General features: G+C 36.5%; 2 long non-coding RNA genes across 2 annotated transcripts; one reads left to right on the top strand and one right to left on the bottom strand.

The window, feature by feature from the left end:
- Window positions 1-14,935: 14,935 nt before the first annotated feature.
- LOC134201086 (uncharacterized) lies at window positions 14,936-16,542 on the top strand. The gene is made up of 2 exons (XR_009976261.1): window positions 14,936-15,118; window positions 16,243-16,542. It is a non-coding gene; the product is annotated as an uncharacterized LOC134201086 (long non-coding RNA).
- A 1,738-nt stretch (window positions 16,543-18,280) lies between these two features.
- On the bottom strand, window positions 18,281-18,979 carry LOC134201084 (uncharacterized). Its single transcript, XR_009976259.1, has 2 exons — window positions 18,760-18,979; window positions 18,281-18,463 (listed from the first exon to the last, which is right to left on the bottom strand). It is a non-coding gene; the product is annotated as an uncharacterized LOC134201084 (long non-coding RNA).
- Window positions 18,980-20,494: the final 1,515 nt, after the last annotated feature.

The following is a 20,494-nucleotide window of genomic DNA, read 5'->3' as shown; positions in this document are numbered from 1 at the left end:
CGTGTCGTTGAGAGAGAAACTTGAATGAGTTTTTAAGTTTAAAATATTCTGTATTTCTTCATCTAGTATATAAAGTTCTTTAGACAATATTCTCTGTCTGGATTTAAAAAAACAAAATAATTAGTTTTTGAATGTATATTAAATGATCATGAGTTTTTAACTACTAGAAAATAATAATTTATTTTAAGACAATTAATGACCTAAGATACTAATTTGAGTAATCAATTTATGACTAGGATGCATTTGTATAAAAAAACTGGAACGTAATGTTTAAATGAAATGCGCATGAACATAAGTAAAAAAGTATATAACTATATAACATTAGTACAAAACTTCGTTTAATTTTATTGGTTTACAAATGAATAAAAAAAAGCAATTTTAATTTAAATAATATTATTCACAAACTATGTATATCGTCCGTCATTAATTCAGTACATTAATCAGTCCGTTAATTATCAAATCATTTAATGTGTCAGTAAGTAAAGAATAAATTTTTATTATCAGATCAGAATACTAATGAAGCAGCCGCACAATAAACGATGAAGGCGAAGTTCTGTTATCAATAAAATGAACACGTGCGCTCACTAAGCTCGTCACAGCACGGGAGAAACCATAACAATATAATTCTTGTAAATTTTAAGGAGGAAAATTAATCAATAAATATTTATAAAATAACTCTAAAAACTCAATGTACAAGTAATTCTCAATGTACGTCTGTACATTAAAAGGTATTAAAAATGGGAAAGAGTCACTAAGGAACAGTAATAAAACATAATCCATAGGATTATTTTATGTCTGCAAGTCTGTCCGTTTGCTTGTTAGATCTAATTTATTTACACAGAACTAATTTGCGAGCAGACTGTTTATTATAATAGAATATTGCAAAACTAATATCGCCATTTAAATATTTTTGGATTTTGTATCTACTGTTGCGTTTTAGAAGAGCAAATAATAATGTTAATACTAAAGTAACTCTATCTATCTGTTAGGTTTTACGCCCAAAGCTTTTGACTAAATTCAGAATGGAAATAGTTTTGAACCCTGTAAGAGAACATAGTTTTTACCAAGCAAACTTTGAGCACAAAACAAGTCCAATTTATAAATAAGTACTAATAAGGAAAAATAGTTTTGCTAACGTCTGTGTTGATCGGTTGGGTTTTTTTTACGAGCGTGATAACAATTGCTTCAATTATCAAATTTTGTTGGCATAATATGTACATAAATTACACTGATTTATCATACCAAGTGTTCACCCCATGATCGTAATGCAATTATAATCACGAACACCTCAAACTGTTAGATAGACTATTAGATTTCTTTTGATTAAAGTTAAAAAAATTTACTCCTACATTATAAGAAAAATTGGTTAACAATAAAAGGAGAAAACGGTACTTAACGGTTAAGTCTATGTTTAATTAAATATATAATATACTGCAAAAGCCAAAATACTGCTACTACTACTAGTTTTTGCGTTAAACATACATTTTCTACGTACGATTACGCAAATATAAGCCGGGATATAGAACGGAGTCCTCCTTCATCGCCTCATCGTTGCCGCCACTGACTACTTACTCTTCGTATCCTGATCATGCAGGAGCCAGTCACCGTAAACGCACTAGACCTTCCTTCTTCCGATGGATCCGTCTTTACGGATCCATCAGATCCAATAACCGTTGCATTATACGCCTTCAGCTCTAACACTAGGAGCAGACTTAGGGACCCCGGTAACTGTACTCGTCGAACTCAACAAAGAGTTATACGTGCAACCTAACCCATGCATCAGCCCGCTGAGTTTCTCGCTGGATCTTCTCAGCGGATCACGATTCTCATCTGATAGTAGATTCATTCGCAAAGCAGCTGCTCGTCAGTTGTTAGGCCTCCTTCGGAGGCGCTCGGGTAGCTGTTAGCAAATCCCACCCCTCCTTTCGAATACTTTACAGTTTTAATCATCACTGACTACAAAGGTTTTTTTATTTATTGCAGTGCTGGCTGGACGACATTACAGCCCACTTGGTGTTAAGTGGTTACCGGAGCCCATAGATATCTATAACGTAAATGCCACCACCCACCTTGAGATATTATGAGTTCTAAGGTCTCAGTATAGTTACAACGGCTGTCCCACCCTTCGTGAATGTGACGTAATAATATCTTATGCCTGATTATAACTACTTTTACGATTTAAATTTAGTGTTTTATGTTGAAATGTTTATAAATGCGAGATTAAGCCGTAAAAATAGTTTCAGAATATCTACGACTTGCAAAAAACGAAGAAAATACTATTTTACGTCTGTGCATTCACGTAAGCCGGAGTAATAATTATAAGTAACTAGACTAGACGTGCCTCATCCGCACTAAACGCTCCACTCTCCCCCCTTTGCCTTTTCATGAGTTCTGTCTCATGCGAGGTTCGGACGTGGGTTGTTGAGCGACAGGAGGCTTTAGTCGGTTCGGCTCCGACATACCCTGCCCGCCATCTCCAGTGGAGGGTGTGAGTCCGGCGATTTCCTCCTGACCAAAAAAAAAAGAGGTGCCTCATATTGCAATTAAAAAAGAATTAAACACGTTGCATTTTTTCGTATTTTACGTTGTCATATATTAAAATAATTAAATAATAGATAAATTTCACCCAACCCTTTTCGAATTTTCTTCGTGATGAATACGTGACCTAGAATAATGCCTTCCCATCTCTTCCCGTGGGTACCGCAGAATACTATGAGATTCACTGGAGAATGAGCAGTCAAAATCTGAGAGTGTTAGATATACCTATCGACATAATGCGGTCATCGATCGGCATGTAGGTACGTAATTTGCGACTATACGGGTGGGTTCCTATTTCTGTTGCGAAGCTGTCACGGAATCCAGTTTAAATGGTGGGATAGTTGTTTTGCAGTGCAATTGACATTTTGACAAAATGTGTCTTGATGAAATCGCGAAGCAGCTGCCCTTGAGCCACTAGTCCTCCGTGGGGGTTAGCAATTCCACCTCTCTCGTCTGAACTCTCGAGCTTGCACAGCCGTCCTGTTAAAGCGACAAAACCTCACTAACCGCAATCTTCCAATAATTATAATAATAATGAAATGTCTCAAAGTGCATGACAGCGTTTATGTTGTGAGATCTGAGTTGTGAGTTCCAGTAACCATAGGCTCTTCTGCCTATCAAAAGTAATAGAGATATCAGGATAATTCACGCTTTCATAGACAACATTAACAAAAAAAAGTTGAGCTTTCAATCAGGTTTGCATGTATTTCTTTTTTACTCTACTAGATTGTGGAATAAGCTCACGGCCCATTTGGTGTTGAGTGGGTTCCGGAGCTCAGGGACTTTGTGAGTGCCATGCAATTTGAAAATTTATGGCATATAATGGTTGTGTCACTCATAAAAACGGAACGGCAGAAATAGAAAGGGTGGTGGTACCTACCCGTGCAGGCTCACAAAACGTTCTAGTTAAAAAATAATATCATAGTTATTTAAGATCATGTTTTTTTTTTTTAATTTATTAATGTTTGCTGGATGTTTGACTGAGAATGATGAAACATTTTTTTGTAATTTTAGAAGGTACCTAATTATGAGAAATAGTTAATACAAGAAAAAGCTATCACACCGATACATGACCATTATTTAGTATTAAATATATTATCTAATGTCACTTCAGATTCTAGAGTCTAGAGGGAGAGAGATCAGCTAGTTTGTCTCTATAACGAAACAAGATGAACGAAAAAAGCAATTTTTTTATAAAGAATTATTATAAAATTTTATATTTTATTATGGCGAAGTTGATTAAGACGGTATAAAGTAATAACAGATTTCATTTTCTTGTCTTTATGAGTCAAAGCACGACGGTCACTGTTATTATTAGGTCTAGTCTACTTCAATTATGAAGTAATTTATGCAAATGAAGAGATATATGCAAAATAAAAGAAAAAAGAAATGTTATTAATTAATTAAATAATTTATATTCCATTGAACACCAGACGAAATAAATTAGTAATGATAAAAGACATGGATTGTTAATTGGTAGTTTTCTTAATTCGATTTCATTAACAGGGAAAATTAAAGAATATGTAAAGTAATTTAATTTATTATTGAAAAAATGCTTTGTTATTGTTAATACTGAAAAGGTTGAAATTTTCGAAATTATCCGCTGTTTTTCGAGTCTTGGTAGACCTCGTGTCCGGCAGCTCCTACGCCTATTGCGGTAAGTCCATGTTTCTGAAAAATATTAAAAGTAGGTATAAGTATGATCAGTACGATACAACCTGTTACGATGTAAAGAAAAATATCAAAAGTATAAGTATGATCAGTACGATATAACCTGTTACGATGTAAAACAATAACAATACTGAACGCATAGAAAGAAAGAGCTTAAATGCTAATTTATCATTATTTTTTAGTACATAACCAGTGCGACAATCGAAATTTCACACGTTTTACATGTTACATGTACACAAATTATGTAATGCGAGAGAAGTTCAAAATAAAACGAAAATTGCAAATGCTTACAATAACTTTCCCGCCCTTTCTGATGATTTTCCCGATGCCCTTAGGTTCAGGGGCCGCGCTAGTTCCGCCCATTATGAGGACGAGCATCGCCAGCACCACGCAGAATAGACTGAACACCTTCATTGTTAATTTATGTATTGGTTGTAGTGACCACAAGAAGAACTAGCTGGAGAATGATGGACAACTTAATCTACTTCAAGCTTTTATATGCGTGTGCGAAGCATCACTGAATAAAATGTTTCCTTGACTTGGTGACACAGATGATGGGTTTTTAAAAACATTCACACATTTATTTTCCATTTTTGTTACCTGTGATTTCTTGAAATAGATCGGATATGCAAATAAGGAAAAATTAAAACGAAGTTGTAAATCCCAAATTTTAAATAAGTAGTACATGAAGCGAGATCGCGCTCAGGGCCCATCGGCTTAACTTTATTGATTATGGGTGTTGGGGGGTATTGAAGTATTGAAACTGTTTTTGTAACATAAAAAAAAATCACATGGGAAGTTTTTATATTAAGAGTCAATAATAACAGAAATACCTAATAAATTTATTCTTGTTGCATCTGTAACCTGTTAGAGGAATCCATTAAACTCTTTATTTAAAAATGCGAATCAAGTTCATTATTGTAAGAAATTGTGCAAAGAATTTTAATTATGCACACTTTAATTATTATTTAAATTAGTTTTCGTGTTATCCAAAGTTTTTATTAAGCCCTATTCCATATAAATTTTTTTTTCTGGATTTTGTTTCTAGTAATACTAAAGTTGTAAATATATTGACAAAAAAACGGGACAGGTTCTTCTAAGAAGACCTCTAGGTCATAATGAGAAATACGGTATTCACATTTAGAAAAAAGCAAGGAGTTCATAATTTTGAAGTTTCATTTCGATCGTACAACACGTTGCAGTACTTACTGTGCATAATTTTTTTTTTTTTTTTTAAAGCTTCATCATCAGTAGAAAGGGCTTTTAATATCCATAGTTGAATAAATGATTATTTACATTATGCACATGAATATTACATTCAAATAAGTGAACATCGATATCTTTAATTTATTTTACGTAGTTACTTGGCTGTGACCCTAGGAGTGATGCCTTTGAGCGACAGTAAGAGCTTACCGTCAGGACCGTATCAATAAACTATCTACAACGACAATAAAAATAAATAATATAAAATTTACCCACACGACGAACAGCTTACTGGTATAGTGAAGTTTAAAGTAATATTTTAAGTTTTGAAATCAATTTTTGCTCAGTCATGTGAACGAGCTCATGGCCAAGCTGGTTTTAAATGATTACCGGAGCCCAACCACACCCACACCGTTAATGCCGCCACCCATCTTGAGACATGATTCCTAAAGTGTCAGCGATATACTCGTAGCAGAACTTCTGCTAGACATCTACAACATTAATGCCACCATCTACCTTCAGACATATTATATTCCTTGTATTACATATTTCATATTCCTTTCTATATTCGTTGTAGAAATATTGATCTCATGCTTTTTCATGACTCGTGTTATATGCTGTAAAGTTAATCATTATTTCAGATTTGATGGGTAGAAAAACCGCTATTTGAGTGGCCTTCTGATATAGACGTCTTTTGAGCAGCGGAATTCATGTTTTCATTTTTCTTTTTGTGTTGTTTTTATTAATCACGACCATTATTATTATGGTAAAAGTCATACGATGGGATCGTTTCAAAAAAATCCTCAGTGGTTGGCAAGGGCTTGGCTGTGCATTTGGCATTGCTGACGTCCATAAGCTGCGATAATTACTCATAATAATGAGTAATTACTCATAATAATGATAATGATAATTACTCATAATAATGAGTAATTACTCATCATTAGGTGGGCGGTATACTGTTCTGGACGAAGGCTTTAAAGAAATGGAGGTGGGATCAAAGAGTTCACTAAAGTATAGATGAACAATTTTTAATAGTTTGTTTTGAAGTCGTCGTGGCCTAACAGATAAGACGTCCGGTGCATTCGTATATAGCGATGTAACGGTGTTCGAACCCCGCAGGCGGGGTACCAATTTTTCTAATGAAATACGTACTTAACAATTATTATTGTTCACGATTGACTTCCACGGTGAGGGAATAACATTGTGTAATAAAAATCAAACCCGCAAAATTATTATTTGCGTAATTACTGGTGGTAGGACCTCTTGTGAGTCCGCACGGGTAGGTACCACCGCCCCGCCTATTTCTGCCGTGAAGCAGTAATGCGTTTCGGTTTGAAGGGTGGGCAGCCGTTGTAACTATACTGAGACCTTAGAACTTATATCTCAAGGTAAGGTGTGTGGCATATTTTCGTTGTAGATGTCTATGGGTTCCAACAACCACTTAACACCAGGTGGGCTGTGGGATCGTCCACACAATCACGCAAAAAAAAATTACCTCAGATCAAATCTCATTCTATCTATATTTTAATTAAAGTGAAAATAAATTGAATATAGATGTTTTGTATGAGCTCCTTATCTTTAGAAAATTTTATATCTATGGCGATATTATTAACAATACATTTATTTACATGAGTGAATTTACATGTGTGTTTTGTTAAATATTTTTGATTAATTTAACACGATACTAAATACTTGTCCTGCAGGTTTCAAAATCCAATCGTAGTGTAACTAAGATATTGTGTTTTAGTTCAGATCAGTCGTTAACTTATGACGTTATTCTGTTGTGTTTAATTAGACTCTTTTGTTTTTAGAAAATATTTTTATTGTTAATTGGTAGTTTTCTTAATTCGATTTCATTAACAGGGAAAATGAAAGAATATGTAAAGTAATTTAATTTATTATTGAAAAAATGCTTTGTTATTGTTATTACTGAAAAGGTTAAAATTTTCGAAATTATCCGTGAAAAGGTTGAAATTTTCTAAATTATCCGCTGTTTTTCGAGTCTTGGTAGACCTCGTGTCCGGCAGCTCCTACGCCTATTGCGGTAAGTCCATGTTTCTGAAAAATATTAAAAGTATAAGTATGATCAGCATGATACAACCTGTTACGATGTAAAGAAAAATATCAAAAGTATAAGTATGATCAGTACGATATAATCTGTTACGATGTAAAACAATAACAATACTGAACGCATAGAAAGAAAGAGCTTAAATGCTAATTTATCATTATTTTTTAGTACATAACCAGTGCGACAATCGAAATTTCACACGTTTTACATGTTACATGTACACAAATTATGTAATGCGAGAGAAGTTCAAAATAAAACGAAAATTGCAAAAGCTTACAATAACTTTCCCGCCCTTTCTGATGATTTTCCCGATGCCCTTAGGTTCAGGGGCCGCGCTAGTTCCGCCCATTATGAGGACGAGCATCGCCAGCACCACGCAGAAGAAACTGAATACCTTCATTGTTAGTTTATGTATTGGTTGTAGTGACCAGTAGAAGAACTCAACGATGATTGATGGACTTCTCAATCAATAAGGAGTATTTATAGTCGCGTATGAAGATGTAGTGAGTAAAGATTTCCTTGAGTAGGTGACACAGTTTATCGGGTTTTTCATAGGCCTGACACATTTGTTTTTCTCTTCATTCTTACTCGTAATTCGATCTTAAAACGAAAAGAGAGTTTATACAAGGACGAAATTAAGAAAAATATTTTATGTAAATACAGACGAACCGGAGAATTTTGGATATAGTCTGTTGGATCATTAAGAAGGATCATTGCTGCACAGTACCCGTTTGAAGTAGTACCAGTACTAGTATATTGATTTATTATCCAATCCCAATTCTAGTGCGAGCCAAATATTCTAGGGGAGATGAAGGTGCGGACATGTAATGCGGATGGAGCAGGATCAGGCTATGGCGTGATAGACTCGGGGTACGGCAGGGATACCGCCCCGTAGGGAGGTCCAAGTATCACTTGTCTAACGCTATAGAAGAGGATCTCGCGAGTTCCCAGTGCCGGACTGGCAAGGTGTTGGGCAGCGCCGGGATGATTGACGACGTTTACTTTTGGAGGCCAAGACCCACTTCGGGGTCATAGCGTTAGCGCAGTAGCAGTAGTAATTCTAGCGCCCATTCTTGGCTGCAACATTAAAAGTATCTCTTTTGCCTAATTTTACAATGAAGCATTTTACGTTGGGATACCGTGTGACCTCGAGTGACCCTGACTATTGTACTTGTATAGGTCGTATCTGTTCCCGATCGGAGTCTATGTTTTGGCGAAGATATTTCGTACACGGGCTTGTAGCGTGCAACATTGGCATATCGAGTCGCACTCGGGCGTCATCGGGCGCGATCGGATTTCCCGAACGCACAGGTGTCCCGTGACGTCACAGCAACAGGTTCGCGCGCCGATTTAACTTCAATATAAAATTGAAATTTTAGTTTAATTTGTATCGTCTGGTGCCTAGCGTCGCTTATTCTTTTTTAGTTTATACTTTAATATTGTACTCATATATATTGTACTCATACATATACATTATAAATATTATTGAAATAGTGTGTTTGACTTTTATATATTCCGAGTTTTTATTTTTTATTTTTTATTGCCTTTGTAGGCAGACGGGCATACGGCCCACCTGATGGTGAGTGGTTACCGTCGCCCATGGACTTCAGCAATGCCAGGGGCAGAGCCAAGCCGCTGCCGAGTGAAAATATCCCGCGAATACGAAGAACAAATAACAAACCACAGGCTGTATTTTGTATCTGTAAGTACCCCACCACGGGTAGTTACCATCACCCTGTCTATTTCTGCTGTGAAGCGGTAGTGCATTTCGGTTTGAAGGGTGGGGCAGCCGTTGAAACAACTATACTTAGACCTTAGAAGTCATATCTCAAGGTGGGTGGCGGCGTTTACGTTGTAGATGTCTATGGGCTCCGGTAACCACTTAACACCAGGTGGGCTGTGAGGTCGTCCAACCATCTATGCAATAAAAAAAATAAAAATAAAAAAGACTACTTATTATTATACAGGAACAATCCTGGTTTGTTTGAATGTGTTTTTTTCTTGTATCAAAGTGGGTCACGGAATCCAATACAATCCATATTGGTTTCTATTGTAATCGGAGACCGTTTTAAAACATGTAATTTACTGACACAACTTAAGAAAAAAACACATTCAAACAAATCAGGATTGTTCCTGTATAATAATTGTTTTTTTTATTTTTTATTGCATATATGGTTGGACGACCCCACAGCCCACCTGGTGTTTAGTGGTTACCAGAGCTCATAGACATATACAAAGAAGATGCCACCACCCACCTTGAGATATCAGTTAGGTATAAGGTCTCAGTATAGTTGTTACAACGGCTGCCCCACCCTTCAAACCGAAACGCATTACTGCTTCACGACAGAAATAGACAAGGTGATGGTAACTACCCGTGGTGGGGTACTTACAGATACAAAATACAGCCTGTGGTTTGTTATTTGTTCTTCGTATTCGCGGGATATTTTCATCGGAATATATAAAAGTCAAAGACACTATTTCTATAATATCTATAATGTTCAGATATACGAGTACAATATTAAAGTATAAACTAAAAAAGAATAAGCGACGCTAGGCACCAGACGATACAAATTAAACTAAAATTTCGATTCTAAATTGAAGTTAAATCGGCGCGCGAATCTTGTTGCTGTGACGTCACGGGACACCTGTGCGTTCGGCAATTCCGATCGCGCCCGATGACGCCCGAGTGCGACCCGATATGCCAATGTTGCACGCTACAAGCCCGTGTACGAAATATCTTCGCCAAAAAATAGACTCCGATCGGGAACAGATCCGACCTAGACAAGTACAATAGTCAGGGTCACTCGAGGTCACACGCTGTCCTAACGTAAACTTCTTGATTGTAGAATTAGGCAAAAGAGATGCTTTAAACGTTGCAACCAAGAATGTGCGCTAGAATTACTACTGCTACTGCGCTAACGCTATGACCCCGAAGGGGGTATTGACCTCCAAGAATAAACGCCGTAATTTATCACGGCGCTGCCCAACACCTTGCCAGACGGGACTTGGAGCTTTTTTTTTTTTATTGCTTAGATGGATGGACGAGCTCACATCTCACCTGGTGTTAAGTGGTTACTGGAGCCCATAGACATCTACAACGTAAATGCGCCACCCACCTTGAGATATGAGTTCTAAGTTCTCAGTATAGTTACAACGGATACCCCACCGTTCGAACCGAAACGCATTACTGCTTCACGGCGGAAATAGGCGGGATGGTGGTACCTACCCGTGCGGACTCCCAAGAGGTCCTACCACCAGTGATTACGCAAATTATAATTTTGCGGGTTTGATTTTTATTACACGATGTTATTCCTTCACCGTGGAAGTCAATCGTGAACATTTGTTAAGTACGTACTTCATTAGAAAAATTGGTACCCGCCTGCGGGATTCGAACACCGGTGCATCGCTACATACGAATGCACCGGACGTGTTATTAGGCCACGACGACTTCGAGCTCGCGAGATCCCCTTCTATAGCGTTAGACAAGCGATACTTGGAGCTCTCTATGGGGCGGTATCCCTGCCTTACCCCGATCCTATCATGCCATAACCCGATCCTGCTCCATCCGCATTACATGTCCGCACCTTCATCTACCCCAGAATATTTGGCTCGCACTAGAATTGCGATTGGATAATAAATTAAAATACTAGTACTGGTACTACTTTAAACGGGTGCTGTGAAAGCAGCAAGGATCCTTCTTAGTGATCCAACAGACTATATCCAAAATTCTCCGGTTCGTCTGTATTTACATAAAATATTTTTCTTAATTTCGTCCTTGTATAAACTCTCTTTTCGTTTTAAGATCGAATTACGAATAAGAATGAAGAGAAAAACAAATGTGTCAGGCTTATGAAAAACCCGATAAACTGTGTCACCTACTCAAGGAAATCTTTACTCACTACATCTTCATACGCGACTATAAATACTCCTTATTGATTGAGAAGTCCATCAATCATCGTTGAGTTCTTCTACTGGTCACTACAACCAATACATAAACTAACAATGAAGGTATTCAGTTTCTTCTGCGTGGTGCTGGCGATGCTCGTCCTCATAATGGGCGGAACTAGCGCGGCCCCTGAACCTAAGGGCATCGGGAAAATCATCAGAAAGGGCGGGAAAGTTATTGTAAGCTTTTGCAATTTTCGTTTTATTTTGAACTTCTCTCGCATTACATAATTTGTGTACATGTAACATGTAAAACGTGTGAAATTTCGATTGTCGCACTGGTTATGTACTAAAAAATAATGATAAATTAGCATTTAAGCTCTTTCTATGCGTTCAGTATTGTTATTGTTTTACATTGTAACAGGTTGTATCGTACTGATCATACTTATACTTTTAATATTTTTCAGAAACATGGACTTACCGCAATAGGCGTAGGAGCTGCCGGACACGAGGTCTACCAAGACTCGAAAAACAGCGGATAATTTCGAAAATTTCAACCTTTTCAGTATTAACAATAACAAAGCATTTTTTCAATAATAAATTAAATTACTTTACATATTCTTTCATTTTCCCTGTTAATGAAATCGAATTAAGAAAACTACCAATTAACAATAAAAATATTTTCTAAAAACAAAAGAGTCTAATTAAACACAACAGAATACCGTCATAAGTTAACGACTGATCTGAACTAAAACACAATATCTTAGTTACACTACGATTGGATTTTGAAACCTGCAGGACAAGTATTTAGTATCGTGTTAAATTAATCAAAAATATTTAACAAAACACTCAATGTATTTTTATATATCTCTTGATAATAATGTCGCCATAGATATAAAATTTACTAAAGATAACGAGCTCATACAAAACATCAAAATTCAATTCATCATTATAATTTAAAAAAATGTAGTTATGAAATACGTTTGAGAAAATAGATTTGATAGAATAGAATTAGATTTGATAGAATAGAAAATAGATGGAATAGAATTAGATTTGATCTGAGGTAGCCATCTATTAAAAATTTTTCATCTATGTTTTAGTGAACTCTTTGATCCGACCTCTATTTCTTTAAAGCCTTCGTCAGAACAGTATACCACCCACCAAATGATGAGTAATTACTCATCATGCGATAATTATCGCAGCTCATGGACGTCAGCAATGCCAAATGCACAGCCAAGCTCTTGCCAACCACTGAGGATTTTTTTGAAACGATCCCATCGTATGACTTTTTACCATAATAGTAGTAATGGTCGTGATTAATAAAAACAACACAAAAAGAAAAATGAACACATGAATTCCGCTGCTCAAAAGAGGTCTATATCAGAAGGCCACTCAAATAGCGGTTTTTCTACCCATCAAATCTGAAATAATGATTACTTTACAGCATAAAACACGAGTCACGAAAAAGCATGTGATAAATATTTCTACAACGAATATAGAAAGGAATATAGAAAAATATTAATGTCTTAAAGCCAGAGAATATAAAAAGGTAGGAGGCTCACTGGGAGGGGCGTCTTATGAGCCCGCACGAGTCTATACCAACATCTTGCCTATTTCTGCCGCGAAACCGCGTGGGGCAACCGCTCTACTTACTATATTACTAAGACTTTGGAAATCATGTCTGAAGGTAGATGGTGGCATTAATGTTGTAGATGTCTAGCAGAAGTTCTGCTACGAGTATATAGCTGACACTTTAGGAATCATGTCTCAAGATGGGTAGTGGCATTAGCGGTGTGAGTGTGGTTGAGCTCCGGTAACCATTTAAAACCAGCTTGGCCATGAGCTCGATCACCTGACTGAGCAAAAATTAATTACTGAGTAAAAACTTAAAATATTACTTTCAACTTCACTATACCAGTAAGCTGTTCGTCGTGTGAATAAATTGTAATTATTTATTTTTATTTTCGTTGTAGGATGTTCACTAGTTTGGATGTAATATTCATGTGCATAATGTGAATAATCATTTATTCATCTATGGATATTAAAACCCCTTTCTACTGAAGTTTTAAAAAACATGTCATTAATACTGCACAGTAAGTAATGCAACGTGTAGTACGATTGAAATGAAACTTCAAAATTATGAACTCCTTGCTTTTTTCTAAATGTGAATACCGTATTTTTCATTATGACCTAGAGGTCTTCTTCGGAAAACCTGTCCCCTTTTTTTTGTTAATCAATTTACAAGTTTAGTATTAGTAGAAACAAAATCCAGAAAATAATTTAATATGGAATAGGGCTTAATAAAAACTTTGGGTAACACGAAAACTAATTTAATTAATAATTAAAGTGTGCATAATTAAAATTTTTTGCACAATTTATTACAATAATGAACTTGATTCGCATTTTTAAGTAAAGAAAATCCTCAGTGGTTGGCAAGAGCTTGGCTGTGCATTTGGCATTGCTGACGTCCATGAGCTGCGATAATTATCGCATGATGAGTAATAACTCATCATTTGGTGGGTGGTATACTGTTCTGACGAAGGCTTTAAAGAAATAGAGGTCGGATCAAAGAGTTCACTAAAACATAGATGAAAAATTTTTAATAGATGGCTACCTCAGATCAAATCTAATTCTATTCCATCTATTTTCTATTCTATCAAATCTAATTCTATTCTATCAAATCTATTTTCTCAAACGTATTTCATTACTACATTTTTTTAAATTATAATGATGAATTGAATTTTGATGTTTTGTATGAGCTCGTTATCTTTAGTAAATTTTATATCTATGGCGACATTATTATCAAGAGATATATAAAAATACATTGAGTGTTTTGTTAAATATTTTTGATTAATTTAACACGATACTAAATACTCGTCCTGCAGGTTTCAAAATACAATCGTAGTGTAACTAAGATATTGTGTTTTAGTTCAGATCAGTCGTTAACTTATGACGGTATTCTGTTGTGTTTAATTAGACTCTTTTGTTATTAGAAAATATTTTTATTGTTAATTGGTAGTTTTCTTAATTCGATTTCATTAACAGGGAAAATGAAAGAATATGTAAAGTGATTTAATTTATTATTGAAAAAATGCTTTGTTATTGTTAATACTGAAAAGGTTGAAATTTTCGAAATTATCCGTGAAAAGGTTGAAATTTTCGAAATTATCCGCTGTTTTTCGAGTCTTGGTAGACCTCGTGTCCGGCAGCTCCTACGCCTATTGCGGTAAGTCCATGTTTCTGAAAAATATTAAAAGTATAAGTATGATCAGTACGATACAACCTGTTACGATGTAAAGAAAAATATCAAAAGTATAAGTATGATCAGTACGATATAACCTGTTACGATGTAAAACAATAACAATACTGAACGCATAGAAAGAAAGAGCTTAAATGCTAATTTATCATTATTTTTTAGTACATAACCAGTGCGACAATCGAAATTTCACACGTTTTACATGTTACATGTACACAAATTATGTAATGCGAGAGAAGTTCAAAATAAAACGAAAATTGCAAATGCTTACAATAACTTTCCCGCCCTTTCTGATGATTTTCCCGATGCCCTTAGGTTCAGGGGCCGCGCTAGTTCCGCCCATTATGAGGACGAGCATCGCCAGCACCACGCAGAAGAAACTGAATACCTTCATTGTTAGTTTATGTATTGGTTGTAGTGACCAGTAGAAGAACTCAACGATGATTGATGGACTTCTCAATCAATAAGGAGTATTTATAGTCGCGTATGAAGATGTAGTGAGTAAAGATTTCCTTGAGTAGGTGACACAGTTTATCGGGTTTTTCATAAGCCTGACACATTTGTTTTTCTCTTCATTCTTATTCGTAATTCGATCTTAAAACGAAAAGAGAGTTTATACAAGGACGAAATTAAGAAAAATATTTTATGTAAATACAGACGAACCGGAGAATTTTGGATATAGTCTGTTGGATCACTAAGAAGGATCCTTGCTGCTTTCACAGCACCCGTTTAAAGTAGTACCAGTACTAGTATTTTAATTTATTATCCAATCCCAATTCTAGTGCGAGCCAAATATTCTGGGGTAGATGAAGGTGCGGACATGTAATGCGGATGGAGCAGGATCGGGTTATGGCATGTTAGGATCGGGGTAAGGCAGGGATACCGCCCCATAGAGAGCTCCAAGTATCGCTTGTCTAACGCTATAGAAGGGGATCTCGCGAGCTCGAAGTCATCGTGGCCTAAAGGATAAGACGTCCGGTGCATTCGTATGTAGCGATGCACCGGTGTTCGAATCCCGCAGGCGGGTACCAATTTTTCTAATGAAGTACGTACTCAACAAATGTTCACGATTGACTTCCACGGTGAAGGAATAACATCGTGTAATAAAAATCAAACCCGCAAAATTATAATTTGCGTAATCACTGGTGGTAGGACCTCTTGGGAGTCCGCACGGGTAGGTACCACCACCCGGCCTATTTCCGCCGTGAAGCAGTAATGCGTTTCGGTTCGAACGGTGGGGTAGCCGTTGTAACTATACTGAGACCTTAGAACTCATATCTCAAGGTGGGTGGCGCATTTACGTTGTAGATGTCTATGGGCTCCAGTAACCACTTAACACCAGGTGAGATGTGAGCTCGTCCATCCATCTAAGCAATAAAAAAAAAAGCTCCAAGTCCCGTCTGGCAAGGTGTTGGGCAGAGCCGTGATAAATCACGGCGTTTATTCTTGGAGGTCAATACCCCCTTCGGGTTCATAGCGTTAGCGCAGTAGCAGTAGTAATTCTAGCGCACATTCTTGGTTGCAACGTTTAAAGCATCTCTTTTGCCTAATTCTACAATCAAGAATTTTACGTTAGGACAGCGTGTGACCTCGAGTGACCCTGACTATTGTACTTGTCTAGGTCGGATCTGTTCCCGATCGGAGTCTATTTTTTGGCGAAGATATTTCGTACACGGGCTTGTAGCGTGCAACATTGGCATATCGGGTCGCACTCGGGCGTCATCGGGCGCGATCGGAATTCCCGAACGCACAGGTGTCCCGTGACGTCACAGCAACAAGATTCGCGCGCCGATTTAACTTCAATTTAGAATCGAAATTTTAGTTTAATTTGTATCGGCTGGTGCCTAGCGTCGCTTATTCTTTTTTAGTTTATACTTTAATATTGTACTCATATATCTGAACATTATAGATATTATTGAAATAATGTGTTTAACTTTTATATATTCCGAGTGAAAATATCCCGCGAATACGAAGAACAAATAACAAACCACAGGCTGTATTTTGTATCTGTAAGTACCCCACCACAGGTAGTTACCATCACCCTGTCTATTTCTGTCGTGAAGCAGTAATGCGTTTCGGTTTGAAGGGTGGGGCAGCCTTTGTAACAACTATACTGAGACCTTATAACTGATATCCCAAGGTGGGTGGTGGCATCTTCTTTGTATATGTCTATGAGCTCTGGTAACCACTTAACACCAGGTGGGCTGTGAGGTCGTCCAACCATCTATGCAATAAAAAATAAAAAAAACAATTATTATACAGGAACAATCCTGGTTTGTTTGAATGTGTTTTTTTCTTGTATCAAAGTGGGTCACGGAATCCAATACAATCCATATTGGTTTCTATTGTAATCGGAGCCGTTTTAAAACATGTAATTTACTGACACAACTTAAAATAAATAAAACTTTGTAACTTTAAATTAAAAAAAGTTAAACTAAAGTGAAGTTAAAATAAATAAAACTTTGTAACTTTAATTTAAAAAAAGTTAAACTAAAGTGAAGTCTCGTTAAAACTCTTCGCGAGAATTTTGCATTCAGATTACCTCTTTGGAATTACTAATTCTTATTACATATTGTGTTCATGTAGGTTACAGATTAAAAAGTTAAATAACAAAACTTAAGCTTATAGTTAGTAAATAAATAAACAAAAACTTCATTGTTTCACAAAAGTTGGAAAAAATGGGGATTAGTCCATGAATAAAATTTAATAATTTCATTTTTAAATTAATATTCTTCGCGTGTCGTTGAGAAACTTGAATGAGTTTTTAAGTTTAAAATATTCTGTATTTCTGCATCTAATATATAAATATCTTTAGACAATATTCTCTGTCTGGATTTAAAAAACAAAATAATTAGTTCTTGAATGTGTATTAAATGATAATGAGTTTTTAACTACTATAAAATAATAATTTATCTTAAGACAGTTAATGACCTAAGATTTAGTATATTTTTTTCCTACCTATGCTGATAGCCTTGAGAGGCTATTTCAGCTTCGCCCTAACGTTTGTAGGTGAGCTCGCGGAGCTCAACCGGAGAGTTGCTAACGCTGACCCTAGCACTTCGATCAACAATAGTAACTAGATAAAGGGATACGTACAAAATTAAAGCAAAAACTGTCCGCGTGAATATATACTTATATAGCTACATTCGTTTACTAACAAACGGAGAAAAAAGATTTGAAACACTTTTACGTTCAAACTAATAACAACTATGGCACCTAGTAATAAAGTCACAAATCTCCAAAACATTATCTAATACTTACGATCATTCGTCACATAAAACGAGCAAAGCAATAAATTACTCCTGTCACTTACCAATAAAAAGACATATTTAAACAACTTTTAATGTTAAATCAATCTTAAAGGGCAACAAATAAAGTAACTTTTCCCTTAATTGCTCTGAGAACTAACATCGTTTTGCTTTATTTATTTTTGCTTCTTGAAATGCCGATTTCTATTTACTACAGGAGGTAAGGGAGTCGCGCTTAACACTAAAATAATTTATTAATGAATTAAAGTAAAAGTTTAGTTGTTTACTTTTTATGTTTTGGAAATGTATGTTTGTTAGTATCTATACATTACTTATTATTTTATTAGCGTTACGTTTTTGTGTAATATATATTTTTAAGTTTTCGCGACCAGTGCACATAATAAAACAACGTTTAAACGGTTTCAAGCGCGGTATTTTTATTACAATGTTTCGGCCACGTTTCAGTAGCCGTGAGCACGGAAGGCAAAGATGTCCAGTGTCAATAAGCGGAGATCTTAGCTGGCTTATAAAAGTCATCTCTTGTTTCTCTGGCGACAATCGAGATCCATTCTGCACACGTGATTGCTAGGAAAGCTAAAATAAAAATGGAAAGCTAAGTATCTAATGAGAGTCCAACAAACAGACACAAAAGCAGCATTAACCAATTTTAACCAACTAATTTTGAAGTGCTGCTAACAAATTTTAAAAAATTATTACAACACAAATCTACTCCATGCATTTACTGTTCTGTTAAGCAAAAGTTTGTCCATGTGTTGGCCGAGCCTTGGCCAACATTTGTAGCGGTGGTTAAAAATCGGTAATTTTGTTCAAAATTTAATATTATTTATAAGTTTAAAGCTTACAATATAGTTTATACTTCATGTACTTACCGAAAGTAAGATATTCCGGCCGTTAAATTGCTTTTTCGGGCCTTATTTTTGCAACTTTTGAATACACACTGCGGTATTGTGAGACGGGTTGACATTGGCTGTGTTTGAAGTGAACTAAACAAAATAACAGCTCACATTTCAAGTGCGCTGTTATTTGACGAGACGGATTTTATGCACCGACCCGAAATCTAGTTACTATTGTTGATCGAAGCCCTAGCAAGAGCAGTGCTTCGCAGAATCTACCACCGGTTCGGAAACGCGACCCACTGAGAAGATCCGGCGAGAAACTCAGTGGGCTGTGTCTATGGGTTAGTTCGCTCGTCGAGCCCTTCGTCGCAAGCGACGGGTTCGACGAGGACGGTGACCGGTGCTTGTGGTGCCTAAAAGCACCGTTAATGGATCAGGAGGATCCGTAATGACGTGCTTTGGGCGACGTCGACGGTTTACCATTCGGTCTACTGAGTGGGGTATGTAGTTTCCAGCGGCCACGATGAGAGAGTTCTCATGTCCTGCCGCCTTCTCAAAATGGCGCAACGATGCCGACTGCAGATACTTACTAACTGAATCGAGCTCCAGGTCATCGTGGAGATCCACGTTCCTCAGGAACCATGGCGCTCCGACGGCTATCCTGCAGAATCGGGATTGAATAACCTGAAGGGATTTCAAGTGGGTGCGGGCTACGTGAGCGAACACTACGCTTGCATACGTCATGGCGGGGCGTATGCAAGTTTTGTAGAGAGTTACCTTATTGCGGAGGGACAGTTTGCTTCGACTACAAAGCATTGGGTAAAGTCGTCCTAGTATAAAAGCGGCGCGGTCGCGTACCGTTTTTATGTGGGGACGGAATGTCATCCCTCTGTCGAGGGTGACGCCTAGATATTTGACTTTCGAGGCCCACGGTATGAGCTGGCCAAAGAGAGTGATGGGGCTAACGGCGGAGGTGTTTGCGCGCCTATTAATGAGTGGGATGCTCGAAGTGGTGTTCGGAGGGCGACCCCTTTTGAAGAGCACCGCTGTGCTTTTCGTGGGGCTGATGTCGATTCGCCACTTCCGGAACCACTGTCCTATGGTGGCTACTGCGATCTGGAGTCGCCGATGAAGCAACGACATCTTCCTACACGAGTAGTAAAGATTTAGTATCTTCGATTAATCAATTTAAGATTTGGATGCATTTGTATAAAAAACTGGAAAGTAATGTTTAAATGAAATACGCATGAACATAAGTAAAATTTAAGTATATAACTATATAACATTAGTACAAAACTTCGTTTAATTTTATTGGTTTACAAATGAATAAAAAAAAGCAATTTTAATAATAAATTTATTCACAAACTATGTATATCGTCCGTCATTACTTCAGTACATTAATCAGTCCGTTAATTATCAAATCATTTAATGTGTCAGTAAGTAAAGAATAAATTTTTATTATCAGATCAGAATACTAATGAAGTAGCTACGCAATAAACGATGGAGGCGAAGTTCTGTTATCAATAAAATGAACACGTGCGCTCACTAAGCTCGTCACAGCACGGGAGAAACCATAACAATATAATTCTTGTAAATTTTAAGGAGGAAAATTAATCAATAAATATTTATAAAATAACTGTACGTCATAACACGACAAATAACTGTCAATGTACGAGTACTTCTCAATGTACGTCTGTACATTAAAAGGTATTAAAAATGGGAAAGAGTCACTAAGGAACAGTAATAAATCATAATACATAGAATTAAT

This window comes from Bombyx mori, chromosome 23 (assembly GCF_030269925.1).
Source record: "Bombyx mori chromosome 23, ASM3026992v2".
In the NCBI taxonomy this organism is placed as follows: Eukaryota; Metazoa; Arthropoda; class Insecta; order Lepidoptera; family Bombycidae; genus Bombyx; species Bombyx mori.
Note: the sequence above shows the minus strand (reverse complement) of the source record. Positions and strands in the feature narration are given on the sequence as shown.